This window comes from Cupressus sempervirens, chromosome 10, assembly GCF_028749045.1.
Source record: "Cupressus sempervirens isolate cs-2001-9-10 chromosome 10, ASM2874904v1, whole genome shotgun sequence".
NCBI classification, from domain to species: Eukaryota; Viridiplantae; Streptophyta; class Pinopsida; order Cupressales; family Cupressaceae; genus Cupressus; species Cupressus sempervirens.
Genome location: NC_143127.1, coordinates 569,910,241 through 569,918,494, shown reverse-complemented (window position 1 = coordinate 569,918,494; position 8,254 = coordinate 569,910,241).

Genomic DNA, 8,254 nt, shown 5'->3' with positions numbered 1-8,254 from the left:
ACACTCACTTGACAAAGGGAGAATGCCTAAAATAGTAAACAACTATCCCCCCCATGGTGCTTTATAAAAATAGTGCATGTACAACTGACTCAAAAACAATGTTCATGAACCCGGCATGCAAGAGTGGCACTTTATCTCAATGTGATATATAAAAAGTGCTTCAAAATGATAGCTACAATGATCAAAACCAAAAAAAAGCTGGAGTGATCATGAAGAGCATCACTGAAGCATGAAGAGCTGCAAAATTCTACCATCAGAAAGAAAACTATTGATCTGAAGAATCTCCAAGGAAAACGAAGGCATGAATTGAGCGTGTCTATATGGTAGATGATCAATCTCACCAAAATGCATAGGTAGCCAACCACTACAATCGCCTTGTATATAGGATCAACCCCTAAATACATAGTTCACACTAACGAACCATCGAACCACGGATGCATTAGAACAACAAAATAACCCCCCCTTAATGTAGATGGGGTGAGATGTCAGGCAACAGTGCAGTTGGTTGCGACTGCTATGGTAGGTGCAGTGGCAGCTCTGTGGTGGCCACCTGGCGGCGTTGCAAATTTTTTTTTTGCTTCAAAATTTTGTACAATCCATAGGGCAGCAACGAGGAGGCCAAAAAAAATTTCTCAAACAACTTGTCACCAAAAATAGAAAGTTTTATATGAATCCTAATTGTAAATGGCCTTTCAGATCCAATGACAGCATCTAGTTGGTCTGAATGTGCTATGAAAAATTGCTCTACCCCTGATTTGAAGAAAAATGCATAAACAAGCTAGGGTTTGTGACTTCAATTCATGGCTTCAAAAAATCTTAAATGAAGCAGCAGTAGAGAGGCTCTGATACCATGTTGGAGTTGATGAAATCAAACTTTGAAGATGCCCAAGATCACCTGCATGCAAAAACCAGTCAAAGGGAAGCCAAGGAACCAGCCTCCACTAGCGAGCCACCCCTACACCACCCTTCACTCCGCTCTGCCAAATTTTTGTCGCTCAGCCAGAGGTTCTCTGCCAGCCTGCGGCTTTGCCCAGTCAGTGGGTTTGACAGTGTAGTCAATAGCTGTGGGGGTGACATGTGGCAGGGGTGCCACATGGACCCTGCCACATCACCTGCCAAGTCATTCACCTGCCACATGGCATCCATGTGACCTTCCTTTTTTGTGGCAATGACCTTCAAGTAGTCAAATTTAGCACAGTGAAAGCATGATGTCAGCATTACATCATGTGCCCCTTGTACCTCTCTAGGGTCATTTTGGACCTACCTTCAGTTTTTTTGCCATAACTTGAGCATACAAAAGTATTTTTTTCGATCTGAAAGAAGTGCCAGAAAGCTGGTTCTAAGACGGAGACATTGGTATAGGTATTTTTAGGTTTAGATGCATTTTTATTGCCTATTTTTGCAGTTAAATTCTAAAGTTTTGTTTTTGACTCCAACTTGCATATCTTTTGCGTCCCATGTCAGTTTTTTGAAAATGTTATATTTTTGGAAAGCTAGTTTTGTCATTTTTTCAGAAATGTGGTCATTTTCCTTAGTTTCTAGCCCATGCTCTTTCTATCATATTTTTGGCATTTTTTTCTCTATGGTGGATATCTCGAGTGTTTTAGGCCCGAGGATCATTTTCTTGGCATGGTTTCTTTTGTTTTAAGCTGTCTTATCTTTTGTCTTAGTTTTTTTCCTGCTTTGATGCCATGTTGGAGTTGATGAAATCCAATTTTGAAGATGCCCAAAATCACCTGCATGCAAAAACTTGTCAAAGGGAAGCCAAGGAAAGAAGAGCATGGAGCTAGGGAAAAACCCTAAATGGACATGAGAGACCACAAGATATTGCAACACAAGAAAATATGTATTTACAATATGCAAGAAGTGATGTGAAATATAATGAGGGAGCTCGAGGAATCTCTTAGAACAAGCTAGAAGACACTAGGAGATAAGTGTGACAACTAACCATACATCCACATGAGGTGGAAAGTCTTCGAACAATGTGAGAGGATAAGTATGACTTAGGAGAGAACAAACTCTCATATTGTCAACAACTTATAACTAACTCCTAGACTACAACTAATAAATAAAATGCATTTACCTAAGTAAGCTTAAGTAAATAGAATAAATAATAAATAATTAATTAATTATTTACTCTAACAGAATAGGCTCTGATCCTACTCTCTTTTGAAAGTCTTGCATAGCATAGAAATAGAGAGAGGTGTCCATGAAATTCTATAATGAAGACTTGATTCCATTTAGCCCATCAAAACCCACAAATTTGGTTGCCATTCTATTTAGAGATGAATTTTTGAATGTAGGAAGCAAAAGGAATATAAAATGCAAAAATGCTAGTTTTTGAAAAAGCGATGTAATTTTAATAGAATAATAGTTCAAGAAAAAGTGGTAGTTTTGTAACTATTCATGCTTCCATCTAGATAGAAACTTCAATTCACCCATTGATCTTCAAAATTTATGCCACACAAATGAATTAAAAGAGAGATCTATTGTAATAGTAAATGCATAATTTTAATAGATATTAAGGTGTCCTTTCACTTTTTCCATTGGCCCAATGATAACTTTTTATCTCTCATATTTAATTTGCTATTTTCCACTAAGTTTTGGAAAATTATAAATAGAGTACTCTATAACAAATATCCACCGAAGAAAATTCTTCTTAATAGATGTTTCCCGTAATTTTTATATTATTTCAATTTATCATCTTGAGGAATTTAGTGTAAAAAATATGGGTTTAATCCACTCACCAACTTGATTTTCTCTAAAATCCAAAAAATTGTCTTCATGGGTTGAAAACCTAACGAGGAGAAGATGATTTTCAATTTTTTGCCCAGGCTTGCTTTTTAGCTTTTCTATTTGACTTATTCCTTCCTTTGGGTTTGGAGATGTCCATAAGGAGTGTGGAGCTTCGTTATTGACCCACTTTTCATTTTATTTTTTTTAGAATTGCCTTTTGTAGAAAACAAACTTCAAGGGTTGAAAACCTGTTGAGGAGAAGTTAGTTTCTAGTTTTCTGCCTAGAGTGATTTTGAGAGTTGTTATGGATTCTAAATGCTTCTTGAAATAGATAACTGTGAGGGTAACCTCAATTTTTCATAGGATACCTTTCTACCTTCTTAATTCAGCTTGTATGTATCATCTGGTGCTCTTTGTAGGAAATCACCTTCATGGGTTGAAAACCTGCCGAGGACAAGGTGAAGTCCAATTTTTTGCAGGATTTTTTTTATATGGAGAAAATGATAGGTCACAAGTAGATATAACTCTTGTAAATTATCCTTGCATGTTACTAGAATCTCCATCAGATTAGGTACTAAACTACCCACAAAAACTAACAACACAAAAGGAAAACTACCTAGCTATGAAATTTGGGGAAGGGGAAGATGAAAAATCCAATGAAGACTCCTTCCACCTAAGGGGGCTTGAAATTAGACTTGAACATACCGAGGACTTTACTAGGACACAAAATTTCCACTTTTTAGAATGGTTAAGGGATGAAAAGTGGGGCAATAGTTGGCTCTAACTAGGGACTTGGGTAAGCTATGCCTGAGGAAGGAATCCAAAATCTCTAGTTTCACAAAAATAAAAATGTGGCACATGAAAAAACAAAAGAAAGGAGCAACAAGAAAAGAAAGAAAGCAAGGGAAACTTAACTAGGAAAAAAAATTAGGAACTAAACTAAACTATAGTATAGTATAGGGGTTACCTATTTTCAATTTGAAATTTGATAAAGCTTCAGATCCTGACCATTGTAGGTTAGAGGTAGCACCTCACCATCTGGATATGCCAATTTAAACAAATTATTTTTGAACGACTAATGAATAGTGAAAGGGCCTTTCCACAAAGTATCAAATTTCTCATGCATACCTTTTGGAGCACTTTTCTCATCCCACAATAACACACTATCTCCTATCATGAATTTTTCACTTCATCACCTTTTTATTAAATAGGTTCTTCACATGCATCTGGTGTTGCATTATATGATCCACAATTTCTTCTCTTTCCTCTTCAAGTTTTCTCAAGTAGAGAATCCTCTTTTCTAAACCATCACTATAAATATCATCTCTAATTACTATTCTTAGTTTTTTCATAGATAATTCCAAGGGTAATGGGAGATTGGCTTTAGTCTTGTAGACCAATTCAAAAGGAGATATACTAATTTCCCTTTTAGATGTCACCCTATCCACCCACAATACCTCATGAATTTTCTTGTGCCAAGTCTTCTAATTATCTGATACCAATTTATTGATAATATTCAACAATTTTTTGTTACTAGACTCTGCTTGACCATTTCCTTGCGGGAAGTAATCAGATGAATGACTAACTATAATTCCATGCTCAAAGCAAAAATTGGTGATTTCTACTGAGGAGAAATATGCCACATTGTCCATCACCAATTTGATGGGGACACCAAATCTAACTAATATGTTTTCTTTAATGAATTTTCATACTACTTCAAAAGTAGTTTTCTTGGTTTCTTTTTCTTCTACCCACTTCGTGAAATAATTAGTCATAGTTATCACATATTGGTGACCAATATTGGATGATGGGTTGATAGGCCCAATGAAATTGAGACCCCATTTTTGGAAAGGACCTTTGATGATAATATATCTAAGAGGAAAAGTAGCTAACTAAGGATGCCTGGTGAACATCTTACATTTCTCACATTTTGCCACCCAAGAGTAGGCATCCTTAAACATTCTCGGCCAATAGTAATATTGTCTCTGTATTTTGAAAGCTATGACTAAAGATGAGAAATGTCCTCCATATGCTTCATCATGAAATGTTCTCAATAGCTTTTCTTGTTGTTGTTTGTCTACACACCTAAGGAAAGTGCCATCTATAGCCCTTTTAAATAATTTGTCATCCCAAATTATGTATTTGGCTACTTTCAACTTGAAATCTCTTCTTTGTCTTTTTGTCATGCCTTCTAGACATTCTTCATAGGTCAATAAATAGGCAATATTCTAAAACTAGGAATATTGCATGCTTATTGCTAATATTAGTTGCTTTTCTCTTGGTTCCTTCACTTCTTCAACAATTCTATTTTTTGCAATTTCTTTGCATAAGGCATTGTCTCTCACTAACTTAGTAGTCTTGATTTCAATATTAAACTCTTGTGTTTTCACTATTCATGTCCCTCTAGAATTACACCCTACATCTTGTTGTGTCAACACACTTTTTACTACTACATCTAGGACATAGACCATAGAATGCTAGTGCAAGATATAGAGTCAAAAATTCTTAAGCACTTTGACTACTGCAAAGGCATATTTCTTGATTTGTGAGTATTACAACTCATGATTCTTCAGAGGTATGCTCATGAAAGCTATATGGTCAAGATTGTATTTCTTCTTTTTTATCTTGCATAAGTATTGTTGAAAAAGTGTGTTCAGAGGCATAACAATAAATGATGAAATCCCATTTATAATTTGGATGACATAATACTGGAGCATTAGAAATGGTAATCTTAATGTTTTGGAAAGCTTGTTTCCCAACTTCATTCCATTTAAAACTTGAATTACCTTTTATCATATCTATAATACATTTAGTAGTTTCTACAAAATCTGGGATGAATCTTTTGAGGAAATTTACTTGTCTAAAAATTGACTTAACCCATGTTTTGTTTACTAGTAGGCTTAACCTTCAAATGGCCTCCACTCACTCTAGATCAATTCTGATACCTTCCTGGGAAACTATATGACCTATAAGCTTTCCTTCTATAACAAAATTTTTTTTTTTTTGGGATTAAGTGAGATTCCATGATCCTGACACCTTTGTAAAACTTTCTTCAAATCTTTTATATGATTTTTCCTTTTCTTTGAAAACATGGTGAGGTCATCCAAGTATATGACTATAATCTGATCCTTTAGATCTGCAAATGTTTTGCTCATGCATCTTTGAAATGTAGGACCAGCATTAATGAGTCCAAAAGGCATTCTATGGTATGCAAATGTACCCCATGGAGTAGTGAAGGCCATTTTGTGTTGATCCTTTTCCTCTACTTCTAAATGATTGTACCCTGAGTAATCATCGAGCATGGACATCATTTTAGCTCCAACTACTATTTGTAATAGGTAATCCATATTGGGAAGGGAAAAATTTTATTTCAAAGATACTTGGTTCAAATTTTGAAAATCAAAATGGATCCTTATTTCTCCATTCTTCCATTCTTCTTCCTAACTGGCACTATATTGGCTATCCAAGTGGAATGATGAATGGGATAAATAGTCCTTGCTTTTAACATCTTGTGTACCTCCTTGAATATAGCATCATCTACTTTAGGATTATAATTCTTCTATTTTTTTTAGAAGGGGACTACATCAGGCCGTAGGGGAATCTGATGTTTTGCCTCCCCAACCCTATAACTTTTCAATTCCTCATAGCTCCAAGTCAACACATCTTGGTATTCTATGAAAAGCTATCTAGCAACTTCTTTCTCCTCTCACGAACAACACTTTCCAATATTGATCATTTTAGGATTATAAACATCTCCAATATTCACTCCTTTATACTCACTAGTAGTAGGACCCTTTTTTGGCATCATGTCTATTAAACAATTTATCCAAAGATACAAAGTATGAGGGAATGATATTACCTCATAATTGTACTTCACTAGTTTGATCTTCTTTTGGCTCATGATTAGAGTCTCCATTATTGTCTTCATTAGTCTAATATTTGTAAGTAGCCTTGCCATTTTCTAAGAACAGTTGCAAGCTCTTGTCATCTTCAAAGACTTGATAGGATTCTATATTATTTGGAATAGAGGCTTGATACATAATCTCAACCTAGTATTTCTTATATCTAAATTTAGGATGGGGTAGCAGTAGAGATGTGGAAACAACTAAGGATTCAACTTTGGAATTCATCTCTCTTGGTACCAATTCTATATAAAAAGAATAAAACCCTTCTATATCATCCCAAACTTTGTTTCTATAGTTTTTCAACTTGTGATTCTTTATAGAGTATTGCCTTTCAATTTGTCTTATAATGAGCTATGCATCACCTCAGGCCTTTAACTTATTTATTCCTTTCTCTTTTGTTGCTATTATCCCAAGGAGTAAGGCCTCATATTCTATGGTGTTATTTATATTTCCAAACTCCATTTTGAAGGCCATGGGTTTAGGTTTTCCCTCAAGGGGTATTAACACCACACCTACGCCAGATCCTAAAGATGAATAGCTTCCATGAAATTCTAATGTCCAAATATCTATTGACACTTATTTATCATTTAGGATTTCCTTTCTTAGGTCTCCACTTCTTTGTTCCTCTAGAGCCTCCTCAGTAAATAAAATATAATTACCAAACTCCAACTCCTAGTAGAGGATCTGAGCTTTAGGATCATTTGACTTTAGCACAGTAAATTTTTCCTTTTCTTTAGGTTCCAATTTAACTTTCTTATTTCCTATGGGTATGACTGCTTGGGACTAGTCTAACCTTATTTCTTCTCCTAAATTTCAGCAAAAACTCCTATTTAAGAGAAGACCGTAGCTTGCTAGAATATCTGCAATGAGAATAGTCAGTAATAGTTTCTTTTCTAGATGAGAAGCTAAGGCTACTTGAGCATCTTTGATTTGTCCAAGCATAGGGACTTGTTTGGTGTCCATAGAGTAACACCTTACATGAACTTTAGTAAGGTTGACACCAAGGGCTTTAGCTATAGAATAAGGCATCACATTGTCTAAGCACTTGAACCTATTATGTAATTGCTCAATTTGCATCCATTAGTATATAGTAAAATATAAAATGGGTCAAATTTTTGCCTAGGAGAAGTTGCTAAGATAGTGGAATCCTCTTGGTTAAATAGGTTAGATGTCAAAGTTTCATCCCCTTCTTCAATGGTCACATCTTCATATAATTGGATGAAATCAAAAGGGGTTTTGTCTTTACCTATTTGAGACGTCGATGCTCCTTGATGAATGTGAATATTATTTGATGAAGAATTGGGATCATTTCCTAGAACATGACTAGAGTATGACTTCTTGAGTCTTTGACATCAGGTTAGTACTTTGTATGATGTTCCATTAATAGTTGCATAACATTCACCCTTAGGTTCAGAATCTGACTCATACTTCAAAAATAAATTTTTAGAGTCACCATTTTAGTATGAATCTAACCCTTAACAAGGGGTTGTAGTATTCAAATCATTGGTGGATAACAATTGCATCATATGAGCAGTTTCTGGATAGCTCTCACCATCGTGATCCATTGTCAAATGAAACATGCACATGTTTCCTTTCTTTGGTGCAACCTCAAT